At 43.7% G+C, this 27,837-nt stretch overlaps 1 protein-coding gene and 1 long non-coding RNA gene across 2 annotated transcripts in view; one reads left to right on the top strand and one right to left on the bottom strand.

The window, feature by feature from the left end:
* LOC119967408 (chloride intracellular channel protein 5-like) overlaps nucleotides 1-27,837 on the bottom strand; it is a 179,131-nt gene that overhangs the window by 106,778 nt on the left and 44,516 nt on the right. The gene's annotated exons all lie outside the window — the stretch shown is intronic.
* On the top strand, nucleotides 16,636-26,359 carry LOC119967410. Its single transcript, XR_005460979.1, has 2 exons — nucleotides 16,636-16,888; nucleotides 25,842-26,359. It is a non-coding gene; the product is annotated as an uncharacterized LOC119967410 (long non-coding RNA).

Raw genomic sequence — 27,837 nt, 5'->3', positions numbered from 1 at the left:
CCTGCTAAGTTGGTTTAACCTTGACTCACTTTCACCATCTCTTCTCGTCTCTGCGACTTCCACTTGTGCAACTCTGCCTTGTGGTGAAAGTCAAGATTCATCAATACTGGAATGCAACCTCATTAAACATGGATGTCCAGACAACCTTGCCTTGTGGTATTAGCCTCAAAACTCTTTGTCCCCACAATGCGCACATTTACACATGGCTACCTACCTGTCCACCTCAAACTCTGGGGCAAAGATATTATTAAAGGGGTTCAGTAAGAGCGTGAGCAAGCATCTTGGGGGGGGAGATCAAATATTGGGAAATAATACAGATGCTACCCCGATCGCTTTGCAGAATGTATTACACACTTGCGGTGTGCTACCTGGGAATCTTCACCTTGGACACAAGGATACAGACCCACAGAAGGAAGGACCAACAACCAGAAATTGAACTAATATATCCTGGATACATGTGGTTCGCCCCACTGGACACAGTGATTAGGGTTGTTTGCCTGAGGTTCTGATGCTTACCCGTCTTGGAACTTGGTTAGAGTTGTGTGATCCGGCTCGCTGACGTTCACTCGATCAACAGGAGGGACTGTGGTAAAATGGCCAATGGCCTGAATTTTAGGCCCAATGCAGAATTGGACACTTTAAATTAAAAGAACAATCAGACCACAGACGGATTGGAAAGTCAAACAGCCAAACTCAAATATACTGGACTGAGACAGACAGCGGGCAAGTCCGGGCCTGGCCTGTAAACAAGTCATCGGACGATAATCAGTCCTATTCAAATAGATAGATTGTTGCAGATTGCCCAGGTGAAGCCAGACTTTCTGGCACCTAGATTTCCTACCCTTCATTTAGATGGGATAAGGTTATGTGCCGACATTGTACCTGAAGATGGACCCCTTCTGGAGGGGCGGGATTCCTGGTGTCCTGCAGAGTTGCAATCTGCAACTCCATTGGGTGTTGTGTCACCTGCCCCTTGATTCCATTGGCTCAGGGCCAGAGAAGCTTCTGGAAGAGCACAAACAGGGGTGGGATACGGACAGGATACCTACAGATCCTCCCCAGCAAATACTTGACAGCGGAGAATACTGAACGGCAGACCAGAGGACAGAAGGAAGCAACGTGAAAGACCCACCTTCGCGGACGAAGGCCCTGAGCTGACTAGACTCAGGATTGGACCTGCAGCTCGATCCATTTCATTGGCAGGGGTAGTATTAGAATATTGGGCATATTATAGTTGGGATAATTTGGGTGGGTGGGGGGGGGAAATAACTGGTTTATTGTGTTTGAAAATAAACTTTTATCCGCTGGCGGATGTAATCGGACCTTATTCCCATAACAAAAGCATCCCTCATTAGTAAGTTCGAGTGTTTCGTGGCTGTGACAGCCCGACAGTCACAGTCTCTGACGAGGAGAATTAGTGCACACCAGAAATCCTCTACTGACTCACCAGGGAGTTGACTACGAGTGGAGTGGATGTGTCTGGAGTAAAGCGTGTTAGTCCGCTGAGCATAGTTTTCTTTCAGTAGCACCATGGCGGCGTCGTAGGTCGGCGGGTCCTGGAGAAGCAGAAAGACTTTGGAACTCAGCCGCGTGTAGAGGATCTGAATCTTCTGAGCTTCCGGAATAGGGTCTGGCGCAGACCTGATGTAAGCTTCAAAACAGGCTAGCCAATGTTCAAAGTCCTTTTTGGCGTTGCCTGATTGCGGATCCAGCTGCAGGCGATCCGGCTTGATGCGGCGGTCCATCTTCTGAAAACTTTAGTGTATTAAATTGAAGCACGATCCATTACACAAAGACGAGAGTTGGATGCAATCGAGGCTTTAATACACTAAGATGTGTGGCCTTCTACAGCAGCTGGCGAAATGGCTGTTGTACGAGGAGCACACATATTTATACTCCACCTACTGGGTGGAGCCAGCAGGCAGGGAACTACCCCCATACCTGTAGTACAGGGCCTTACCACAAATCAGTTAATATACATATCAGTGGTAACTACCACACATAGTCGGTGGAGTAAGAGACCAGCACTCAAGAAAAAATCTTTAGTGACTTCCAGCAGCAGCATCCGGTGAGTGAGTGAGAGCAGAGTAGGGAGCGGTGGCCAGTTCCAGCCACAGAAGCTGTGGCAAAGGCTTGGGCAGGGCTGCACCATCCTTCACTTAATCCTCTCCAACCCCTTTGTAACCCTCCCACCCCCTCACTTTAAATACAATTATATTGCTATCAATCTCACAGTATAACTGCAACCTAAAGTTGTATTATCCAAAACGAAACAATGCAAGCAGGAACAATTACATCGGGAGGGTCACAAGCTTTGCATTCTTTTAATTATTACTGTTACATTTTGGACTATTTAAGTTTATGCTCATTAAGGGGTCATTATATAACGTCCTACCTTCAACTGCGCTGCCCCACCTCACCTCTGACTCCTGCCAATATGTCAATCATCCAGCCCCACCTTTCCAAGACTTTTCATTGTGGTCCAGTATTGACTTTTGAAAACTACCCTAACTGTACATAACACATTCAAACTTTGCGGCTCTAAAAGAATATGCCAGAATACAGGTAGCTCCATCCTAGCAGCACAATAATATGTTGTGAATTATGCAGTGAAAAGTTTCAGTACTTCTAAAACCGTGCTACTTCGTGTCACAATATGTGGATATTGTAGAGTACATAAAGGGTTAATATCATGTTAGTACTCTCGTCACTAGATTGCTATAGAGCAACCATATAAATATCACATGCCTCCTTGACTTTGAGAGAGAGAGTGGGAGAGAGCAAGAAGAGTAGAGACAGAGTAGGTGTGAGATAGATATTGCAAAGTGTAATCTTTACTTTTTTTAAAAATTTAGAGTACCCAATTATTTTTTCCAATTAAGGGGCAATTTAGAGTAGCCAATCTACCTATCCTGCACATCTTTTGGGTTGTGGGGGTGAAACCCACGCAGACACGGGGAGAATGTGCAAACTCCACACGGACAGTGACCCAGGGCCGGGATTCGAACCCGGGTCCTCAGTGCCGTAGGCAGCAATGCTATGCCACCGTGCTGCCCTAGTGTAATCTTTACTTGTCTAATTATTGAACAAACGTTTGAATCTAATTCAGTGTAGTGTAATAAATTAGCTTTGTTTGTTAAACACTGCTCGCTGTTCTTTGTTAACACTGTAACCTTCACCATCCTGAAAGAACAAAAACAAAAAACACAACACTTCAGAGTTACAATGAATCGGCCACTAATTAATAAAGTATGCTGTCTTCCAAAAGAAGCGCTTCTTTGCTGTTTTAGTTAATCTCAAAGCTCAAAACTTTTAGAAGCATTCCTGGCTCACCATGTGGAGCCATTCAAGTCAGGTTAAGTGACCTTGATTTCCCCAATAACAATGAAACTGGATAGTTGGGAGAGATAAGACCAATTTGCCAGCCAACTCAACTCATTAGGGTAAAACAGAGACACAGCTCAATCTCACTACTGAATTGTTTAATTCTGGGATGACAAACACTCAGTGCACCCACTCTCAACAATAGCTTCCAATCAACAGTGTTCCAACTGTAAAAGAGTATTTTGTCACTGCTGGGAAAATGCATTTCTTATGACAAGGAATACCACTCAGAACTTATTAACTGCCAAAGTCACAGCTGCTCTTTTTCAATGTTTTGCCATCAGAAATCAATGAGTCTACTGTATGCGCTGAGAATACAAATAATGGTGACACATCATCCAGCTCTGTGACATGGAGGGACTGTGTGTCACAGGGTTGATATTTCCCAGCAGTATAAACGCAGGCATTGGATTGAAATTACTACGTTTCTGTGGAAATGTTTCAAAACATGTTCTGCAGATTTGGTCCATCATTATTATCATTGCGATCTTCAGAATTCAGTATAATTTGTAAAGTGAAGCCGCTTCTTGGCAATTTACATAGAATTTTACATAGAATTTACAGTGCAGAAGGAGGCCATTCGGCCCATCGAGTCTGTACTGACTCTTGGAAAGAGCACCCTACCAAAGGTCAACACCTCCACCCTATCCCCATAACTCAGTAACCCCACCCAACACTAAGGGCAATTTATGATGGCCAATCCACCTAACCCGCACATCTTTGGACTGTGGGAGGAAACCGGAGCACCCGGAGGAAACCCACGCACACATGGGGAGGATGTGCAGACTCCGCACAGACAGTATCCCAAGCCGGAATCGAACCTGGGACCCTGGAGCTGTGAAGCGATTGTGCTATCCACAATTATAGCTTATATCATTGATATGTTGCTACAATAGAAAAAGAACAGTTTTGTGCTGCCCAATTATAGCTTATATCCTTGATATGTTGCTACAATAGAAAAAGAACAGTTTGATGATCCAGGATTACTACAATTAATTTTCAAAGTCTTGATATAGTAGATCCTGTACATTTCAATTTAGCCTCTCCAAATTTGATGCAATACATTTTATTTCTGATGATTGAGCCTTTGAGTATTTTTTTGTCCTATTGAGCTAAAAAAAAACTAGTCATTTTCTTAAAATGAGATGAACCTAATTCTTTATAATGAGGAAGATGATAAAGTATTACTATGGTAATTCAGCATCTTTGTCATGTCCCCCCAACCCCACATTTAATAAATTAATTGTAATTACTGCATTATTAATTGGTAGTTTTGCAAAATGCAGCACAAGCAATTAGTTTGCTTACTCAGTAGTCTCAGTAAACCCTACTCAAAAGATACACAACCATCTAGACAACCATCTAGCATATTAATCTGATCATAAATAATGCAGTTACTGTATTAGACAAAGACTTCTCTTTTTCCAAGCACAGAACATTTGTTCAGGTAACACTGTCCTTTTAGTCCCATTAAATAACATTTCAGCACTGTTTTGGATTCCCACTTTGAGAGAGTACAGAACTAACCAGGCTTAGTCCAGCCTCTTATGTTGCAATTATTGTTAACTGTTTGATGACCTCCCTCTTTAAACAGGACAGGTTTCGAGTTACACATTCAGCAGAGATTAATTCAAGCCGCTGACCTTTTCAGCGATCAAACTCATTAACAGAATGATTCCTGAAATAGAGTGACAGATCCATTACAGATGAAGACAATGCCAAAAATGTCACTCGAAAGATTATTGGGTGACAGCATTCCTTCACATTCTCCAGGAATGCACACACCTGCAGTTTTTCTTATTTGCAACTTCTAAAATGCATTACAGAATTCAATGTCGAACTAAGTCAAATTCAAACGAATGGACTTCACAGAGAACACAAAATTACAATTGTGACTTGATCTAATTGATTCAGATGTGAGGATAATATGTGTGGAGATATTCTCTACCAAGAAGAATTAATTCTCAGCATGTAGACAACCTTGTTAACAATTGGATAAAAACAAATTACTGTGGATGTTGGAATCGGAAACAAAAACAGAAAATACTGGGCAATCTCAGCAGGTCTGACAGCATCCGTGGAGAGAAAAGGGAGCTAATGTTTGGAGTCTGAATGACAAATATTCTAAATTCTCACTGAAATCAAAACATCACCTCCTTAGACTGAAGTCACACATTTTGTCTAAAAATATTCTCATATACTATTAGCTTTATTACACCTTATTTCTGCAGAAAATTTTTGTGTTACCACAAGCATATCAGCATGTTGAACACCACCTAGAAGGAGTGCATAGGGTAGCAAGGGCACAGATTTCACCCTGGTATTGGACTTAATGTCCATCGCCAAGAGTGGCTCAGTAGCACCACTACTGAACAAGCTGGTCAAATTCAAATGGAGATAGCTGCTCGACTGGATCTGCGGCAGGTGGTGATTATTCTTTCATCAAATGTGGGTATTGCTGGTAAGGCCAGCATTTGTTGCCCATCCTCATGGTTTGCTAGGCCATTGCGGAAGCCAGTTAAGTCAACCACACTGCTGTCGGGCTGGGGTCACATGCAGGCCAGATCAGATCATGATGGCAGATTTACTTCCCTGAAGGGCAAATTGTTTTTTTATAGCAATGAATGAGTTTCATGACCATCATTTACTTTATATTCCAGAATTATTAACAGATATCAAATTCCACCGGCTGCCAGGAGAACTCACAAGGCCCGCCCTCACCCATCCCCACCCTACTCGGCTTCAGTGTCACCTCTACTGCTGGGGCTGTCCTGCTCGTGGGACAAGGATGGTGATGAAGGAGTCTGGAACTTCAGCTGTAAGACATGATTCAGTGAGTATGATAATGTCAGCCTGTTGATTAGTCTGTGGGATGAAGAGCATGGCATACTTTGAAGTTTTTGGTGCCTAGCTCAATGCCAAGTGGTCCATCCAGTTTTATTCTTATTCTACTTTTTTGTAGCAAGACCATTTCAGAGGGCAGGTAAGAGTCACCCACATTGCTGTAAGTCTGATGTCAGATGTAGGCCAGACCAGGTAAGGACAACATAATCCCTTCCCTCAAGGACACAAGTGAACCAGATGGATTTTTACAACAGTCCAGCTGTTTTCAGTTGCCATTACCAAGACGAATAATAATAATCACTTATTGTCACAAGTAGGTTTCAATGAAGTTACTGTGAAAAGCCCCTAGTCGCCATATTCCGGCGGCTGTTCGGGGAGGCCAGGTTTGTTTAACTAGGTTCCTGTAGTAAATGTAATGATTGGCAACCACCAGTTGTCTAACAAACAACGAAGGGCTTATTAACTAACAAACTATATACAGAGCACAATCAACAATATCTTCATTCTCAGCACTAAGATCACAACGAGCTGCAAAGCCCATGCTTGCACCAAGATCCCTGTGCTCATTCCCCATTGGCTGACTAGGTCACATGATCCTTCCTATGCACGACCTCTTAAAGGGTCGAGCTACTACAGTTGCCGTCTCAGATTTAGGTTAATTTAAATTTCTCAGCTTCTATGGTGGGAGTCAAACTCATGGGTAGGATTTTTCAGCTGGTCACTTAGGTGGCCTCAATAAGCCCAAGGGCAGGCGGGCTGTACATCACGAAGGGGCAGGAAGGGAGGTGGGGAGCAGGCTGCATGCCGCATTTTCTGAGCCCTGCTTCAAACCTACCAGTGAGTGGCCATATCATTCCGCTCTGTCTCTGGGGATATTAGACCAGGCTTCTAAGTGCTAGTCCTGTGACATAACCACTACGCTGTCATTATTGACATATATTGGCAATGTTTTAAAAAAGTTAATCCACGTGTGTTCCTCTTTCAAACTCCACCAGTTTTCTCAAAAATAGCATTGAATGTGCACTGTTTAAAGTAATAGTTGACCTTTTAACATAGGGAACATACTTGTAACCTGCAAACAGGTAATCCAGTCAAGGTGTGCTACTTTAGTGCTACACATTCTGAGGGAGAATGCTCAACAGCAGTGGATTCACTTTTGCTGTTGTAAGCCATGTACCCCATGAAGATATTAATATCCTGAACCACTTGTGATTTAAACCCTAATGCTTTGTATTAAGTCAGGAGGTGTGGTGCTGGGAAAGTGAACAAACAGTTTTATAAAAACATCAGCAGCAGACTGGGCGAGCTCACTGATTTTCTGCTGGTTTTATATACCAAATCTATTTTTAGCTGCAGTCAAAGTACAAGTTTGAACCAATCATTGAATGAGAAAGTACCTCTGCTCATTTTGTGCGCGCCCCAATTCAAATTCCATTTATTGAAGGTAATCAAGCCAAATATTATTTTGATCGACATCCGAGCTAATTTTCTTTCCAAGCTGTAACTTTTCATTTTGCAAAGTACCTAATCATCTCATGAGCATTTGATCAATCTTTAATGTTTAAAAATAGGCACAATTATTATAATGTGTTTCCATTATTTTAAGTAGATGATCGATTTGCTCACCTTATGGATTTGTTAACATGGGTTGCTGTTGAAAAATAACAAATTACTGAATTTAGGTTTCATTTTAAAATTAATAATTAAAGTGAACCATTTGAAGACAATTAGTTTGAGCACAGGAACAGGGATGTCTTGTTGCAATTATACAGGGCCTTAGTGAGACAACACCTGGAATATTGTGTGCAGTTTTTGTCTCCTTATCTGAGGAAGAATGTTCTTACTATGGAGGGACCGAGAAAAGGTTTACCAGACTGATTCAGAGGATGGCAGGACTGACGTACGAGGAGACACCGAGCTGGTTAGGATTCTATTCACTGGAGTTCAGAGGAATGGGGAAGTTCTCATAGAAACCTATAAAATTCTAACAAGACTAGATAGGGTAGATGCAAGAAGAATGTTCCTGATGACAGGAGAGTCCAGCACCAGGGTCACATTCCGAGGATATGAGCTAAACCATTTATGACTGAGTTGAGAAATTTCTTCACCAGGAGAGTAGGCATTCACTACCACAGAAAGCAGTTGAGGCCAAAATATTGTTTTTTTAACAAATGAGTTAGATATAGTTCTTGGGGCTGAAGGGATGCAGGGAAGGCAGGAACAGGTTACTGAGTTGGATAATCAGCCATGATCAGAATGATTGGCAGAGAAAGCTCAAAGGGCCAAAAGGCCTCCTCTTGTTCCTAGTTTCTATATTCCTTTATCCCTTAGAAAAACTCCCCGCAGCCATCTTCAAGGTTTGTGTCCATTTTTAAAAATCTAAGGTCCAGTATTTCCAAGGAGAATTTCATTGTTTTTTTCTCCATCATTTGGAGACAGACATTTGAAGTATAATTTGGCGCAGAGCCATGTAAGGGGATATTACAGCAAATTACCAAATGCTGGATCAAAGAGATGGATTTTAAGAAGCTTTTTAAAGGAGTATGCCACTCAGTTGTCAAGGTAACAAAGGATGGGTAATAAACGCTGCCTTTTTCTGCACTATCCACCGCCAAAGAATAAAATGATAAAAGCTTTTGCCGACCCTTATACTCATACCTTCTTTGACTTGACATTCATTTTTCCTTATAGTCCTGCGAAATGCCATAGAATATTTTTGTATATTATGTATGCTATACAAATGCAACTTTTTATTGTTGGTGGTGTTGATGCCCCAGATCTCGGTTCATCCATTCTGTTCTCAACCGTGTGATCGAGGATATATTTCACTTCACTGTTCTTTTTCCAAAAATACATTAACTCACACTGTTCTGCATTGGTTTGTGTCTGTCACTCTTCTAATCTATCCGTGCCTACATCACTTAGCTCAGTTCAATCAGCTTAAGAGGGAAAAAAAGAGCGTGTATGAAACAAATTGCACTTTATTTTTGCTGCTTCAATATTTAATAATAACAAATATTCTATATATTTATAAATAGGGGTTTTGAATACAAAAGCAAGGAAGTAACATTGAATTTGTACTAAAAGTATTATGTTTAGTTTCTCCTCATTAAATTAATATTTGTCCAGCTATTAATTGCACCTCATGTAACTATGCTGCAATCTATAAACATACTTTGTATAAAATTGAATTTAAACTATTGGTTGTATTGCATCGTACTTCAATACAGAACAATCCCTTGGAGAATTCCAGAGTTTATGCCCTTGGTAGCTTAAGGCATGGTCGCAAATGATGGCGATATTAAAATTGGGGCTATGCAAGAGGCCAGAATTGAAGGAGTGCAGATATTTCAGCCTAGCAAGCCACTCAGTTGGCACAGTAATAAGGTCCGAGTAATAACATGATCTGTTTTCTCTGACAGTGGTACAACCTGTAACTCAGTATTTAATTTTTTCCCTATTATTAGGTTCATAATGATGTTTCAAATTCCTAGGGGTGCACATCACCAAAAATCTGTCCTGGTCCACTCACGTCGATGCTATCACCAAGAAAGCACAACAGCGCCTATACATAGAACATAGAACAGTACAGCACAGAACAGGCCCTTCGGCCGTAGGACACTACGGGCAATTTAGCATGGCCAATCCACCTAACCCGCACATCTTTGGACTGTGGGAGGAAACCGGAGCACCCGGAGGAGGCACAGTAATAAATAACTTCCTCAGGAAACTAAGAAAATTCGGCATCTCCACATTAACCATTACCAACTTTTACAGATGCACTATAGAAAGCATCCAATCGGGCTGCATCACAGCCTCATATAGCAACTGCTCGGCCCAGGACCGCAAGGAACTTCAGAGAGTCGTGAATACCGCCCAGTCCATCACACGAACCTGCGTCCCATCCATGGACTCCATCTACACCTCCCGCTGCCGGGGGAAAGCGGGCAGCATAATCAAGGATCCCTCCCACCCGGCTTACTCACTTTTCCAACTTCTTCCATCGGGCAGGAGATTCAGAAGTCTGAGAACACGCACGAACAGACTCAAAAACAGCTTCTTCCCCACTGTCACCAGACTCCTAAATGACCCTCTTATTGACTGACCTCATTAACACTACACCCTGTATGCTTCAACCGATGCCAAGATATACAGTTACATTGTATATCTTGTGTTGCCCTATTATGTATTCTCATGTATTTTCTTCAATTTTGTTTAATTCCCATTTCTTCCATGTACTGAATGATCTGTTGAGCTGCTTGCAGAAAAATACCGTACCTCGGTACACGTGACAATAAAAAAATCCAATCCAATTAATGATAATCTTTATTCTCATGAGTAAGCTTACATTAACACTGCAATTAAGTTATTGTGAAAAGCCCCTAGTCGCCACATTCCAGCGCTTGTTCGTGTACACAGAGGAAGAATTCAGAACGTCCAAATTACCTAACACCTCATCTTTCAGGACTTGTGGGAGGAAATCGGAGCACCTGGAGGAAACCCACGCAGTCACAGGGAGAAGGTGCAGACTCCACACAGACAGTGACCCAAGCCTGGAATCGAACTTGGACATGCCATTCATGCCTTTTACTATTTCCTGACTGCGAAAACCTTCATCGAGAGCCAGTCCCCCATGGATTTGTCATAATTGTCTTGTGGGCAAACTTGGGAAGCACATTGTGCACCACAAGATCTCATAGCCAGTGTTAGTGAAGGAGAAATGTTAACCAGGACAACAAGCATCTCACTGTTCTTCTTCCAGTCATGCTATGGGATTGTTTTATTCACTTGAAAGGCAGACAAGAATTTGGTTTACATCTCATCCCAAAGACAGTATTTCCCTCAGCTCTACACAGAATTACTAATCTAGTTTGAGTGCTCAAGTCCTAGATTAGGGCATGAATCCACAACCTTCTGACATAAAGGTGCAAGTGCAATTATATCAAGATGACATTCCCCAGAGCATGATAAAACATCCTATTGTGATTGTCATAATCATCAAGGCTGCAAGGTATGTCAGTTTATTGGCAATCACAGTACTTGCATTAGTAACAGATTGAAAAGTACGGTTGGTAAATTATGTAATTTATTCACTCAATAGTTAATTTGGTAGTTTGTACCTGCCAACAAAAATTATATTGTTACTGACGTAGCTCACTTCAAAATCACATTGCACATGATGACAGGAAGAGCATCAGCAGTGAGATAGCTAACAGAGCACATTTTCCCTCACATTATTCCAATTTGTATCTGATATTATTTTAGCTTGTTAAGACCGGTCACCAGGTGGGGTCCCCAAATCGTTATGGCCAGGGGAGGAGGGACAAACTGGTTCCTTTCATTAATCCATTCCCTCGGTTGGACACAACAAGATTAATTTAAAAAGGATCCCATCCTTTGTGGATACCTTTTCTCAGCCCAGTGTACAAATGTTTTAAGAGGAGCCAATTTAACCATGCTTTCTGGAGTTCAGGATTGAGTTTTATGAAATGAAATGAAATGAAAATCGCTTATTGTCACGAGTAGGCTTCAATGAAGTTACTGTGAAAAGCCCCTAGTCGCCACATTCCGGCGCCTATCTGGGGAGGCTGGTACGGGAATCGAACCGTGCTGCTGGCCTGCTTGGTCTGCTTTAAAAGCCAGCGATTTAGCCTTGTGAGCTAAACCAGCCCCTATTTATTAGCTACTAACTGTGATAAAAATTATAAAACACATGCAATTACATTCACACAGATTAGAAATGAGAATGGAGTCCAAAGGTTACAAAAAATACCAATCAGTATTTGACTTGTCCACGAGGAGTAGATGGTGTCACATTGTGATCATTGAGATTCATGATTCCAGCAGTGCTGACTTCTGCAGGTGAATAGTTGGTTTTGAGTTTTGTTGGTTTAACCAAGAAGCTGCGCGGTTTCCTTTTCAGGCATGGCTTTGGTCACTTAACTTCCAGCGATAGAGAGAGAGAGAGAGAGAGAGTTACCTGCAAAACGTTTGCAGGGGTCTGCTGATGCCTTTACTCAGTGTCACACACAGACACACCCAACACTAGTCGACACTGATGAAGCTTTACAGGTGGCTTATCCCAGTCTTTGTATATTCCCGGAAGGCAAAAACTAAAAAACCAGTCTGGGATGTTGCTCACAGGATATCTTTCCTGCTGAGATGATAATCAGCTCCCATTATCTCCACAGGAGGCAACAGTTTACTTCTGCATGGCGTTTGACATGCCCTTTTGTCTATAAGCATGGTGTGATTTCATTGTCTTTCTTATTATCACCCACCAGAAATTGAACCAGTGATTGAATTTACACCTTCTGTCATCTTTGGCGTGTGTATCCTTTCCTCACCACACCCCGACCACAACCCCCCCCCCCCCCCCCCTCCCAGAATTTCCCATCGTCACAGTAGTGGGACATTTGGATTACCAGCTTCTTTCATTGAAGTGGAATTTTGGAAGTACAGGGGTGTGATATCTAGAATTTGCAAATTAGAACAGATAAAAGGAGGTTTGACTTGGATTCTTATGGATAGCCAAGGTACCCATTTGGAGAAATAAGGTTTGGAAAGGGTCCTAGGAGACCTTTAGGAATCAGTCAGGCAACCTTTTGTATTGTTAAAAGTGAACAGAATAATGTATTTTTTACACACAAACTCATTGGAACTGTCAAACTATCAAAGACTAGCTGTCAAGAAACTGTCCGGCTGCCAAGCCTGCCCAGTAAGTGTCGAAGCTGTCAAACCTATCCAGGAAGTTTCAAAGCTGTCAATGATATCCAGAAAACATCAAAGCTGTCGAGAAACTGTCAACCTTCCCACTCCTACCGCTAAGGGGGATTCAGGACAGGGTAGTTTCCAGAGGGTGGGTGGGAGAAACGAGCGTCTCTGACATTTACAAGGAACTTATGGGGTCAGAGGAGACGCAGACCGAGGAGCTGAAGCACAAGTTGGAGGAGGAGCTGGGAGGAGAGATAGAGGGTGGTCTATGGGCGGACGCGTTGAGTAGAGTCAATGCGTCCGCAACATGTGCTAGGCTCAGCCTGATAGAATTCAATTCGGGCTCACATGACAGTGGCCCGGTTGAGCAGATTCTTTGGGGTGGAAGACAGGTGGGCAAAATGTGCGGGACGACCAGCGAACCATGTCCACATGTTCTGGACATGTTCGTAGCTTAGAGGATTTTGGCAGGGGTTTGCAGATGTCACGTCCATGGTGTTAAAAACAAGGGTGGCACTGAGTCCAGAGGTGGCAATTTTCGGGGTGTCGGAAGACCCAGGAACCCAGGAGGAGAAAGAGGCAGACATTCTGGTCTTTTTCTGATAGCCCGGAGATGGACACTATTAGCTTGGAGGGACTCAAAGCCCCCAAAGTCGGAAACCTGGCTATCGGACATGGCTAGCTTTCTCTGTTTGGAGAAAATCAAGTTCGCCGTGAGAGGGTCACTGTTAGGGTTCGCCCGGAGGTGGTAACCATTCGTCGACTTCTTCGCAGAAAATTAATCATCAGCAGAGGGGGGGGGGGGGGGGGGGGGGGGGGGGGGGGTTAGTTTAGCTTAGAGTAGGGGTTAATAAAGATGGGACCTGTAAGGAAGGGAGACGGCTTTTGCACTATGTTTATAGTTTCATGTACATTGTCTATTTTGTTGTTGTTACAATACGAAAAATACCTCAATAAAACGTTTATTAAAAAAAATAAACTGTCCAGCTGCTAAGCCTGTCCTGTAAGTGTCGAAGCTGTGAAACCTATCCAGAAGGTGTCAAAAGCTGTGATACCTATCCAGAAAGTGTCACGGCGGTCAACCCTATCCAGGAAGTGTCAAAGCTGTCAATCCTATCCAGAAAACATCAAAGCTGTCAAGGAACTGTTCAAGGATGCAAGTTGATATAGGACAGGGTAAGAGCAAAGAATGGTCGGTGGTGGTATGGGCAGGCCTGAGGTGAAAATAAGTTCACATAGGTGGTATGGGAGCTATGGGGTGATGGATGGGCACAAATTTTGCAAATGTAAATAGAGACCATGGGGGGTGGGGGATGAAATTGAGCTGGGATAGATGTTTAGGGAATGTGTAAAGCATATTAAATTGCCATGGGTTGGTAGCTGGTATGGATGGGACATAGGGAGTGTAAAGTGGATGAAAGGGGCAAGGGATATTTTAGTTTTATTATTTATTTCATAAGTTCCAGAGCTTAGAGGCAGGCATTATGCCCAGCCTGACTCCACAATCAGCAGCCTACGAATTGATTCAGAGGTCGCCCACCCAGGGTGGACATTTTTAAAAAGGTCAGGTTTGGAGGCCAGGGACGAAAATCTGGGCCTTAATTTTCTCTTCCATCTATGAAGGTGAACAGAAATATCAGCAATAAGTGGCTTATACTTTCTTTTTTTGTTGTTTTTTTCAAAATAAATTTAGAGCACCCAATTCATTTTTCCAATTAAGGGGTAATTTAGCGTGGCCAATCCACCTACCCTGCACAACTTTGGGTTGTGGAGACGAAACCCACGCAGACACGGGGAGAATGTGCAAACTCCACACGGACAGTGACCCAGAGCCGGGATCGGACCTGGGACCTCAGCGCCATGAGGCTGCAGTTCTACCCACTGCGAGTGGCTTTTACTTTCACCCACTTTATTTGCTAATGTTGTATTGTATTGTATTTGTTTTACTGTCACGTGTACCGAGGTAAAGTGAAACGAATTGTTCTGCGTACAGTCCGGAGAGATCAATCCATACATGAAAAAAACATAGGACATACATAAATACACAATGTAAACACATAGACACAGGCATTGGGTGAAGCATACAAGAGTGCAGTACTACTCAGTAGAGATGTGTGAAGAGATTAGATCAGTCCATAAGAGGGTCATTCAGAAGTCTGGTAACAACGAGGAAGAAGCTGTTTTTCAATCTATGAGTGCGTTTTCTCAGACTTTTGTATCTTCTGCCTGATGGAAGAAGTTGGAAGAGTGAATAAGCCGGGTGGGAGGGGTCTTTGATTATGCTGCCTGCTTTTCCAAGGCAGCGGGAGGTGTAGACAGAGTCAATGGATGGGAGGCAGGTTTGAATGATGGACTGGGCTGTGTTCACGACTCTCTGTAGTTTCTTAAGGCATTGGGTCGAGCAGTTGCCATACCAGGTTGTTATGCAGCCAGATAGGATGCTTTTTTTTTGTTGCATCTGTAAAAGTTGGTAAGAGTCCATGTGGACATGCCAAATCTCCTTGGTTTCCTGAGAAAGTGTAGGCGCTGTTGTGCTTTCTAGGTCATAGTGTCGACATGGGTGGACCAGGACAGATTGTTGGTGATGTGCACACCTAGGAATGTGAAGCTGTCAACCATCTCCACCTCAGCACCATTGATACAGACAGGGAAGTGCACAATACAGGGGTGTTAAACATTAGCAGACAAAATATAGCTCATTTTGTGACGCACAACTGAGTATCACTCAAGTCAGAGGCATGGGACTGGATGCCCCGTGCCAAAATCACGTTTGGTGCGGGGGCAGAGAATCGGCATTCCCGACAGGATCGCGACCGGTGCTGCTCCGGCTCGTCTGTCAATCATGCCACGCAGCTGGGGGACCATTGCCAGAGGCCCTCCCAGCAATACTCCGATCCTGACCGACCGAGTGTGGGGCGGGGGGATCCAGCACCGGGTGGAGGGGAGAGGGGGGTGCTTATGGGCAGCGGTCGGGCCGGTCCGGTGGAGGGGCATGGGGCCGATTGGTGGGACCTTCTTTCTTGATGATGGTCCGCGGTCCGAGTCCGCCATGGTATTCTGCACGGCCGCTGGAGTCCACCGCTGTGCGCAGTCTCGGAACCGGAAGTGCGGGGGCCCGTATCCGCAGCCAAAGCTGCGTGAAGCTCCCCAGGTTCCTGCTAGCCCCCTGCAGGTAAGTGAACAGCTCTTTATTTTTTGCAGGAAACTGGGGAAAGGCCAGCGTTTATACGCAGGCATGGGGACATAGCCCCATTTTTGCACGAATCCAGCTCATGATTTTTATTCTGTTTACAGACCACTTCAGTCAGGATATTATGATCCTCCCATCTGGTCTTTTTATTTTGAATAATCTCTATTTTGATTTACATAATCCGCACTGCCCATTACAGCATCAAAAGAAAATCCATTACCTAAAGCAACCAGCAATTGATTATCTCAAAGATGTTGTGGAAGCTAGTAGCTGCATGGCTAGATATATATTTTGACGAGGAACAATAATCATTCAGAATAGCATCATGTGTAACCTGTACTGGATTTAGTCCTTAGATTGTATTTATACAGTTGAACTTTATCGGTGAAGGAATATGTTGTGCACAAACATATCTCTTGACTTGTTAAAGCATTATCAGCCCATTAATGACAAAACAACATTGCAGTTCAACAAACATTAACTCCCTTCTCTCTTCACAGATGCCGTCAGATGTGCTGCAATTGTCCAGTATTTTCTGTTTTTGTTTCAGATTCCAGAATCCACAGGAATTTGATTTTATGTTATTGAATTCCAACTGTCTACTCACTACTACCCTCTAGAGGTGAATGTTTGAACAGCATGCAATGGTCTCAATGCAGTCCAGCAAGTCCCGAATTAAAGCTGTGATTGCGTTCTCGAAAATCACAACTTTAAGTGAATCGTGGGTTCCCATAGGAATCAAAGTTAAAGCCTGAGGTAGGTTCATTTGCATATTGCTTGCCCTGAAAAAATAATGTTCAAGTTGAAATATTGTACAGCACAAATACATGTGCAGCACTGTGTGCTCCCAGCTGTAATAACTTGCAAAATAAAATTTTAAGAATCACTGAATATAACAGAAATTCTGTTTCACAGAATTCTCCACAAATTTCAAATTGGGTAACTCTAAATCATCTCAAGCCCCGAGTAGTGCACATTTGGTGTCTCACGCACACCACTCCTGAAATTCAACTCCACTTTTTGCTTACTTTCCTTTGCCCATTCCTCTACCCATCCCTCCTCACCACCACCCCAGCCAGTGCAGTGACACAACAACCCAGGGATCTGACCAAAGTACCAGCCCGAGGCCACACCTGGGACGGAAGCCAGGACTTCCTCCTGACAGTCTGCAGTGGACTATTTCAGGCTACAGACTGGACAACCCCCCCCCCCCCCCCCCCACACCCCACCACAAATCGAGCAAGGGAAATGCCTGGCCTCTCTCACATTTGCCGCTCTCCCACACCTTTAGTATCCCCACCCAAGCTGCCGAGGCAACGCTTCGAGTGGCGGTGACTATCCTGGCTGGGCCTCTGGGTCAAGCACCTTGCCCTGTTCGTACTCCCAAGATCCAAGGGCCTTGGACTCAGCCCACAGCCTCCACCTCTGGTGGCGGCGTCTCCAGCATCAGATCATTTCCATCAACCCCAAATTGCCACTAAAGTGATCCTGGGAGGGATAGCTGAAGAGAATGGACTTGAGCACTTTGTCCACCCTTTCTGGGACCATTTCTGGCTCAAACCAACTTCAAGGGAAATACTTCACACATCCACCATCCACTGCATGCCCCCAGAAACATGACAAAGAAGGATCCTAGTCTAGTCACAGAGCACCCCCACCCAAACAGTGTAACTATCTATGATTCTTAATGCTAGATCCAGTAATTATCATATGGTACATACTCTATCAAATCATTTCAGAGAGCTTGCAAATGACGGGGTCGGGGGAGACCAGTTAAAAAGAAACACAGGGTAGAAAACATAACTTCACTAATACGCTAACTGTCACACTGAACTCCCACAAAGAATTGTCCATGGGCAAGTGCAGTAGGGGGAAACCAAGTGGTTTCCAAGTGGAAACCAACCTCGGACCCTCAACAGCAGCACAGCATAAAAATAATACAGGAGCAAAAGAAATAGGAGCAGGTAGGTTTCGGCCATGCGGTCCATTGAGCCCGATCTGTCACTCGATAAGATCATGGTTGATCATCTACCTCAAACTCCACCTCCTGCACTATCTCCAAATCTCTTAATCACCTTAAAATCTACTAATCTCTGTCTTGAATATGTTCGATGACTGAACACCCACTGCTCTCTTGGGTAAAGATCCACAAGTCTTTGAGAGAAGAATTTTCTCCTCAGCTCCATCCTAAAGGATTGACCCCTTATCCTAAAACATTTTCTCACAAAAATAAACCTGGCAGCTGTTCACAGCTCTAATCTCTCCACCAGGATATTTGGTTTTAAAAGCATTAAATATACAAGATGAACATTTGGGCAGTGAGTGAGACATACCTAGAGAGAAAGAGACACGAATATAGAAAAGGAGGGGGGAGACGGAATGAGATACAGATGGTGTCACATGGAGGAAGTAGGTTAAAACAAATTAAAACTTCATTGGGGCTAAAGCTGCATGGTCACTTTACTGTATTAACATATTTACACCAAATGCTGGTCTCAATTGATTAATTTTGAGATGGTAATCGGGTTTCCATGTAATTGAGAAGGAAAACACCACATATTATGAACAGCTGACAGTTTAAATCCATGACCTATAGCATTGTTTTGACCTTTGCTTTGTTCTTTACAATCATTAAGTATGTGACAATATTTGCTCTCCAAGCCATGTCAGGAATGGCGCCAGGTTTTCCCAGACTCTGGTCCATCTCTAATGAAAGGTCCGAATAAAAACAGAAGTACCTGTGGCGCAAATGCAAACTCTGCAGGAAGTATGGGGGGCTGGGTAACAGGCCTGTACAGGCATGTAGTACTATTGTTCTTCAAATATCAAACACATCAGCTATGTTCTGAGATATTATATCAACCAACACAGTGAAAAGATCAAAAGGTACTTTCTGTAAAAGGGAGTAAATTGCCAAAAGTGAGTCATTCTACAAACCAAGGCAACAGGGGAAACATTTCAGTTAGTGACACAGGAACTTGAGTAGGGTTGCACGAGTCAGCGTCCATAATAGATCAAACCATCAGACAGTCCACAAAACTAAAAGAATTGCTCTGTCGGCAAGACAAGCAGATGTATGGTACATAAAGATAAAAGAAAATGACTGCGGATGTTGGAACCTGAAACAAAAACAGTAAATGCTGGAAAGTCTCAGCAGATCTGACAGCATCTGTGGAGAAAGAACAGAGCTAACATCGAGTCTGGATAACTCTTCATCAAAGCAAGAGAAAACTGGAAATAGGATGAGATTTATATTGTAGTGGGGGGTGGAGCAGTAAGAGGGCTGGATAGAGGGCCAACGATAGGTGGTGGCTGGGGAGAGGTTGGCAAAGATGTCGTGGACAAAAAGGCAAGGAGAATGTAAATGGTGGTGATAATGACTTAAGAAAGGTAAAAGAATGGTCCCAAATGACCATAGGCTGCTTTCCCCTTTTAGGGAGAGAGCTGACTGGTAGTGATTTAAGCTGAGGGTCACCAAACCTCAGGCGTAGGGCAAGGCTAAGAAGGGGCCTTCATGAATAACCTCAACTGGAACAGGAATTGAACCCGCTGGCTGTGCTCTGCATCACAAAACAGCTGTCTGGCCAAGTGAGCTAAATCAGCCCTGGACTTAAGAAGGGTGCTGTTACTGGCACAAGTAATGTGTTCATTGAATACTGAATGTGTTCATTGCAAGACAGAGGTAAGACAGAGGTAAGCAGCGTGTCAAGACTACTTGCAACAAGGAACAAATGGCTTGGGCGGGGTGGGGTGAAGAGACGGTGGTAAAGAAAAAACAAAATCGATGGAAGAAATGAAAATAAATTGATAGAAATAAAAATAGGTTGAAGGTGGAGGAGAGAGTTCACAGTCTGAAGTTGGAGTCTTAAAGGCTGTAACGTGCCTACTCGGATAACGAGGTGCTGTTCATTTAGTTTGTGTTGGGCTTCACTGGAACTTTGCAGCAAGCCAAGGACAGACACGTGTACATGAGAGCAGGACGGCGAGTTGAAATGGCAAGCAACAGGAAGGTCTGGGCCTTGCTACTGAACAGACCAAAGGTGTTCTGCAAAGCAGTCACCCAGTCTCTGCAATGTAGAGACCACATTGGGAGCCAAGAATGCAATAGACCAGATTGAAGAAGGTGCACGTGAAGCGCTGCCTCACTTGAAAAGAATGTTTGGACCCTTGGATGGTGAGGGGGAGATGTTTTGCTTTCTGCGATTGCATGGGAAGGTGCTGCGGGAAGAGGGTGAAGTATTCTCAATTCTGGATTTGTTTATTGTTACGAGTACCAAAGTATAGAGTCCTGTGCACAGTCCAGACAGATCACTCCATACATAAAAAGAAAATACATAGGGAAAACATAAAATACACAATGTAAATACTTAGACACAGGCATCAAGTGAACCATACAGGAGTGTAGTACTACTCAGTAGAGATGATGTGTGAAGAGATCAGATCAGTCCATAAGAGGGTTGTTTAGGAGTCTAGTAACAGCAGGGAACAAGCTGTTTTTGAATCTGTTAGTGCACGTTTTCAGACTTTTCTACCTCCTGCCCAATGGAAGAAGTTGGAAGAGTAACTAAGTTGGGTGGGAAGGGTCTTTGATTATGCTGCCCAAGGCAGCGGGAGGTGTAGACAGAGGCAATAGATCGAAGGTGGGTTTGTGTGATGGACTGGACGGTGTTCACAACTCTGCAGTTTATGGTCTTGGGCCGAGTATTTGCCATACCAGGCTGTGGTGCAGCCAGATAGGATGGTTTCTATGGTGCATCTGTAAAAGTTAGTAAGAGTCATGTGGATATGCCGAATTTCCTTAGTTTCCTGAGAAAGTGTAGGCGCTGTTATGCTTTCTTGGTCATATAGTGTCAACGTAGGTGGACCAGGACTGATTGTTGGTGATGCTGGAGTTGTGGGAGGGGGCCAGAGTAGGATTGAATCAGGAAATGGTCCACATACCCATAAAGAGACAGACAAAAGTGCAACATGGTGGCGTAGTGGTTAGCACTGCTGTTTCATGGCGCCGAGGTTCCCGGTTCGATCCCGGCTCTGGGTCACTGTCTGTGTGGAGTTTTGCACATTCTCTCCGTGTCTGCGTGGGTTTTGCCCCCACAATCCAAAGATATACAGGCTAAATTGCCCCTTAATTGGGAAAAATTAATTGGGTACTCAAAATTTTTATTTTTTTTAAAAAAAGAGACAGACAAAAGTGGGACTTATTTGGGTACCCATAGCCATAGCTTTAGTTTGGGGGAAAGGAGACAAGCTAAAAGAGAAATTATTCAGTGAGAGGACAAGTTCAGTCAGCTGGAGGATGGGGATTATTCAGGCCTCTGTTCGAAGAAGAAATGGAGAGCCCGCAGACTATCCTGGTGGGAATGGAGTCACAGAGGGATTGGACATCCAAGGTAAAGAGGAGACGGTTAGGGCCGGGATCAAAAGGTACTTTCTGTAAAAGGGAGTAAATTGCCAAAAGTGAGTCATTCTACAAACCAAGGCAACAGGGGAAACATTTCAGTTAGTGACACAGGAACTTGAGTAGGGTTGCACGAGTCAGCGTCCATAATAGATCAAACCATCAGACAGTCCACAAAACTAAAAGAATTGCTCTGTCGGCAAGACAAGCAGATGTATGGTACATAAAGATAAAAGAAAATGACTGCGGATGTTGGAACCTGAAACAAAAACAGTAAATGCTGGAAAGTCTCAGCAGATCTGACAGCATCTGTGGAGAAAGAACAGAGCTAACATCGAGTCTGGATAACTCTTCATCAAAGCAAGAGAAAACTGGAAATAGGATGAGATTTATATTGTAGTGGGGGGTGGAGCAGTAAGAGGGCTGGATAGAGGGCCAACGATAGGTGGTGGCTGGGGAGAGGTTGGCAAAGATGTCGTGGACAAAAAGGCAAGGAGAATGTAAATGGTGGTGATAATGACTTAAGAAAGGTAAAAGAATGGTCCCAAATGACCATAGGCTGCTTTCCCCTTTTAGGGAGAGAGCTGACTGGTAGTGATTTAAGCTGAGGGTCACCAAACCTCAGGCGTAGGGCAAGGCTAAGAAGGGGCCTTCATGAATAACCTCAACTGGAACAGGAATTGAACCCGCTGGCTGTGCTCTGCATCACAAAACAGCTGTCTGGCCAAGTGAGCTAAATCAGCCCTGGACTTAAGAAGGGTGCTGTTACTGGCACAAGTAATGTGTTCATTGAATACTGAATGTGTTCATTGCACGACAGAGGTAAGACAGAGGTAAGCAGCGTGTCAAGACTACTTGCAACAAGGAACAAATGGCTTGGGTGGGGTGGGGTGAAGAGACGGTGGTAAAGAAAAAACAAAATCGATGGAAGAAATGAAAATAAATTGATAGAAATAAAAATAGGTTGAAGGTGGAGGAGAGAGTTCACAGTCTGAAGTTGGAGTCTTAAAGGCTGTAACGTGCCTACTCGGATAACGAGGTGCTGTTCATTTAGTTTGTGTTGGGCTTCACTGGAACTTTGCAGCAAGCCAAGGACAGACACGTGTACATGAGAGCAGGACGGCGAGTTGAAATGGCAAGCAACAGGAAGGTCTGGGCCTTGCTACTGAACAGACCAAAGGTGTTCTGCAAAGCAGTCACCCAGTCTCTGCAATGTAGAGACCACATTGGGAGCCAAGAATGCAATAGACCAGATTGAAGAAGGTGCACGTGAAGCGCTGCCTCACTTGAAAAGAATGTTTGGACCCTTGGATGGTGAGGGGGAGATGTTTTGCTTTCTGCGATTGCATGGGAAGGTGCTGCGGGAAGAGGGTGAAGTATTCTCAATTCTGGATTTGTTTATTGTTACGAGTACCAAAGTATAGAGTCCTGTGCACAGTCCAGACAGATCACTCCATACATAAAAAGAAAATACATAGGGAAAACATAAAATACACAATGTAAATACTTAGACACAGGCATCAAGTGAACCATACAGGAGTGTAGTACTACTCAGTAGAGATGATGTGTGAAGAGATCAGATCAGTCCATAAGAGGGTTGTTTAGGAGTCTAGTAACAGCAGGGAACAAGCTGTTTTTGAATCTGTTAGTGCACGTTTTCAGACTTTTCTACCTCCTGCCCAATGGAAGAAGTTGGAAGAGTAACTAAGTTGGGTGGGAAGGGTCTTTGATTATGCTGCCCAAGGCAGCGGGAGGTGTAGACAGAGGCAATAGATCGAAGGTGGGTTTGTGTGATGGACTGGACGGTGTTCACAACTCTGCAGTTTATGGTCTTGGGCCGAGTATTTGCCATACCAGGCTGTGGTGCAGCCAGATAGGATGGTTTCTATGGTGCATCTGTAAAAGTTAGTAAGAGTCATGTGGATATGCCGAATTTCCTTAGTTTCCTGAGAAAGTGTAGGCGCTGTTATGCTTTCTTGGTCATATAGTGTCAACGTAGGTGGACCAGGACTGATTGTTGGTGATGCTGGAGTTGTGGGAGGGGGCCAGAGTAGGATTGAATCAGGAAATGGTCCACATACCCATAAAGAGACAGACAAAAGTGCAACATGGTGGCGTAGTGGTTAGCACTGCTTTTTCATGGCGCCGAGGTTCCCGGTTCGATCCCGGCTCTGGGTCACTGTCTGTGTGGAGTTTTGCACATTCTCTCCGTGTCTGCGTGGGTTTTGCCCCCACAATCCAAAGATATACAGGCTAAATTGCCCCTTAATTGGGAAAAATTAATTGGGTACTCAAAATTTTTATTTTTTTTAAAAAAGAGACAGACAAAAGTGGGACTTATTTGGGTACCCATAGCCATAGCTTTAGTTTGGGGGAAAGGAGACAAGCTAAAAGAGAAATTATTCAGTGAGAGGACAAGTTCAGTCAGCTGGAGGATGGGGATTATTCAGGCCTCTGTTCGAAGAAGAAATGGAGAGCCCGCAGACTATCCTGGTGGGAATGGAGTCACAGAGGGATTGGACATCCAAGGTAAAGAGGAGACGGTTAGGGCCGGGAGACTGAAGTAGTTGATATGATGTAGGACATCAGAGGAATTGTGGATGTAGGTGGAAAGGAACTGGACAAGAGTATGGAATCACAATAGGAAGAAATGAGTTTGGTGAGGCAAGAACAGGCTGACATAATGGGCCTACCAGGACAGTCCTGTTTGTGGATTTTGGGAAGAGGTAAAAGTGGGCTGTCCAGGGTTTGGAGACTACGAGGTTGGAAGCTGTGACAGGAAGATCCACAGAGGACACGAGGTCAATGACAATCCTGGAAACAATGGCTTGATGCTTGGTGGTGGGGTCATGGTCCAGGGGAGATAGGAGGAAGTGTCTGAGAGGTAGAGGTCAGTACGCCAGACAACAACAGCCCCACCGTGGTCGGCAGGTTTGATGACAAAAGTCAGAGTTGGACCTGAGTGAGCTCAGTGCAGCAATTGTACGTCTTTGTTCATTATTTCATAAATTTTTCCCAGTCCAAAATTAAAGGCACCATGAATCAGATTATTTAAAATAAATTTGCAAACCTTTAAAAATTGGTTATGTAACAGCTAATGTGGAACTAAATACAGTTAGGAGATACTGGGACCAATTTAGCATGATAAAAGCAAGCTGTATTTCAAAAGAATGTTATTAGCCCCCAAGGTGGAGAGGGAAAGTTATCTTGAGTGCTTTGCCAAGATAACAGTCATTGCTTTTAAAAGTGCAGGTTACAGCTACTTCTCTACTGGCCCTCTTTACCAGTGCAGGAGTGTGTTTATCTACTCCTGTTGGCATGGTAAAATTAGCATATTGACTATGTGTGGAAACTGAAGATGCCCTACCATTCTAACAGTACTTCAGAAATATAAGAATGGAATGCATCTGAAACATGTGAATAATTCAGCAACTTCGAGTCAAATATAACTTCAAATGCTTGTTGGATAGGAAATCTGGAGTTAATGAATAAACACAAAGTAACCTCTTGCCATGCACCCAACATGGGGTTAAGGGCAACTAATTTACTATGATGGTTATGTCATCCCATCCCATAGGAAGGGTGGTAGCATTGGCACTTGTGTGTTCACAATTTGTAACTAGCTTTAACTCTTTCACCATTGAAAATCCAACTGAAACTTCAGCTGAAAGTTTCCTCTCTATCACTACATGGAAGAGTTTAACGATTTGCATCTCAGTTAAAAAGTTCCAACACCTGTACTAATTTTAAAAGCTCAGAAGCCGAGAAGGATGGCTATAGTAATTAGAAGCTTTTATAGTGATGTGAAAGAAGATTTTTATTAAATTGTTGGAAAAGTTTCACCTCGCATCTGATCTTGCCTTTCTGCTCGAGACCGTGAGCCACCAAACTGAACATCTATTTCCATTTCTTAGCACTGATCTTCGACATCTAAACGAGCATAATATGCCCCAAGTAGTTGTAGGAGGCGTAAAATGTAGTGTACATTCTGTGGTGACCTGCCCGGGCCTAGCTTTTATGCCTGACTAAAACTGACCATCATCACATGCTATTGATCCTGCTTGGGTCACTCTCTGTGCAGAGTTTGCACATTCTCCCTGTGCCTGCTTGGGTTTCCTCCGGGTGCTCCGGTTTCCTCCCACAAGTCACAAAACATGTGCTTGTTAAGTGAATTGGACATTCTGAATTCTCCCTCCGTGTACCCGAACAGGCGCCATAGTGTGGCGACCAGGTGCTTTTCACAGTAACTTCATTGGAGTGTTAATGTAAGCCTACTTGTGACAATAAAGATTATTATTATTACATGCACAGGTCTATTGTCAGTAGCCCAGATCGGGACAGACTTTGTCCCCTTAGATGGGAACAGGTTATATGCAGCCCACACCACCAGAGATGGGACACATGGCACGGGGCTCATGAAGCCTGTCAAATGGTCATCAACCGGACCATTGGGTGCTGAGAACCCCTCCCGAGACATCATTGGCAGAAAGCCAGAGGAAATGGCAAAAGGGCATGAAGAGAGGTCAATACAAACAGGCACACAAGCACATCAGGAGCAAAGACTCGGCATGGGAGGTGACCTTGACCAGTCTGGAGAAGTGAAGACCAGACCAGACCTTGCCCAGACCAGAGGAGGAAGAAAGGAAGGAAGAAACTGCCAGGGAGAATAATGTCCGTGAAGACAGACTTGAGGAACACAGCAATCGAATCCATAGCCCTACCAAGCCATCTTTGTGGGTAGTATAAACTGATCTTGGGTACACTTATAGAGTATATTTTCTGGGGAATTTACGGGTTAATTATGTCAAATAAATATTGTTGAACTTGAATTCTCCTCGTTTTAAAGACGCCTAGGCAAACCTTTAAGTAATCTGGTCAAAAATACCTGCAGTTTTACAGATACAACAATTATTTTATTTGTCAATCGGAAAAGCACAACGTATTATGGTCCACAATACTATTTACGGACATTCGAATTGGGGGACATGTTAGAATTAATTGGAACAGATTAATGTCAGGTTATTAACTCAGTGGCCAGTACGGTAGCACAAGTGACTAGCACTGTGGCTTCACAGCGCCAGGGTCCCAGGTTCGATTCCACGCTGGGTCACTGTCCGTGCGGGGTCTGCACATTCTCCCCGTGTCTGCGTGGGTTTCCTCCGGGTGCTCCGGTTTCCTCCCACAGTCCAAAGACGTGCAGGTTAGGTGGATTGGCCATGATAAATTGCCCTTAAGTGCCCAAAATTGCCCTTAGCGTTGGGTGGGGTTAATGGGTTATGGGGAAAGGGTGGAGGTGTTGACCTTGGGTAGGGTGCTCTTTCCAAGAGCGGGTGCAGACTCGATGGGCCAAATGGCCTCCTGCTGCACTGTAAATTCTATGATAATCAACCGATATTCACTACAAGTCCAATGAGCTCTCTGACTACCTGCACTATATTTTTTCACATCCCATTTCCTGTAAATACTCAATTCCATTTTGCAGTTTCTCCACCACTACCACATCTGTTCGAATGATGCAATCTTCAATACTAGTGTACCCAATATGTCTTCCTTTTACCTCAGCTGAGGATTCTCTCTCACAGTGGGTGACAGAGACCTTGATCATATTTGTTCTGTTATACTCACTTCTACACTCACCCCGGGAGCTATGGTAGGTGCTCATCATCACTCTCTTTAGCCATGTGACATGATGCTTTTGGTCAATTAATCTCTCCTGCCCTCTTATCACAGAACTTCTTTTTTGCTCTTCTCACCCTCCCCACTTCCACATACTCAATTTCTAACTTTTCTCAGTTCTGATGAAACAGACCAGAAACATGAACTGTTTCTCTCTCCACTGACGTTGCCAGAACTGTTGGGTTTTTCCAGCATATTCTGTTTTTATTTCAGATTCTCAGCATCTGCAAATATTTTGCTTTTAGACCAATTATATTCAAGAATAATCTGCTGATCACTCCCAATGTGTGAACTGAATGGAAATCCAGTTTACTCAGCAAGAATAAACCTTTCCAAAATGCACTAAAACATGCAGCCAATGTAAAAAGCATGGAAGGCAAGCAATCATGCTATTAATTGAAACTGAAGCAAGTTATTGGAGATAAAGATGACCAAATTGGGCAGACATTTACCGCCCCACACCAGGAGGTTTGTTTGGGAGTCTGTAAAATTCCTTGGTTCATCATTTTACTTGCCGTTAAATGCTGCGGAGTGGTCCGCATCAATGGAGATTGGTTAGCTGCCCACTAGTATTCATTAACAATTAGGAAGTTTGCCAATTGCTTGCTGATAAAGTGCAATCCTAAAAATT

Source organism: Scyliorhinus canicula, chromosome 6, assembly GCF_902713615.1.
Source record: "Scyliorhinus canicula chromosome 6, sScyCan1.1, whole genome shotgun sequence".
NCBI classification, from domain to species: Eukaryota; Metazoa; Chordata; class Chondrichthyes; order Carcharhiniformes; family Scyliorhinidae; genus Scyliorhinus; species Scyliorhinus canicula.
This window is presented reverse-complemented; position numbering and strand designations above follow the sequence as displayed.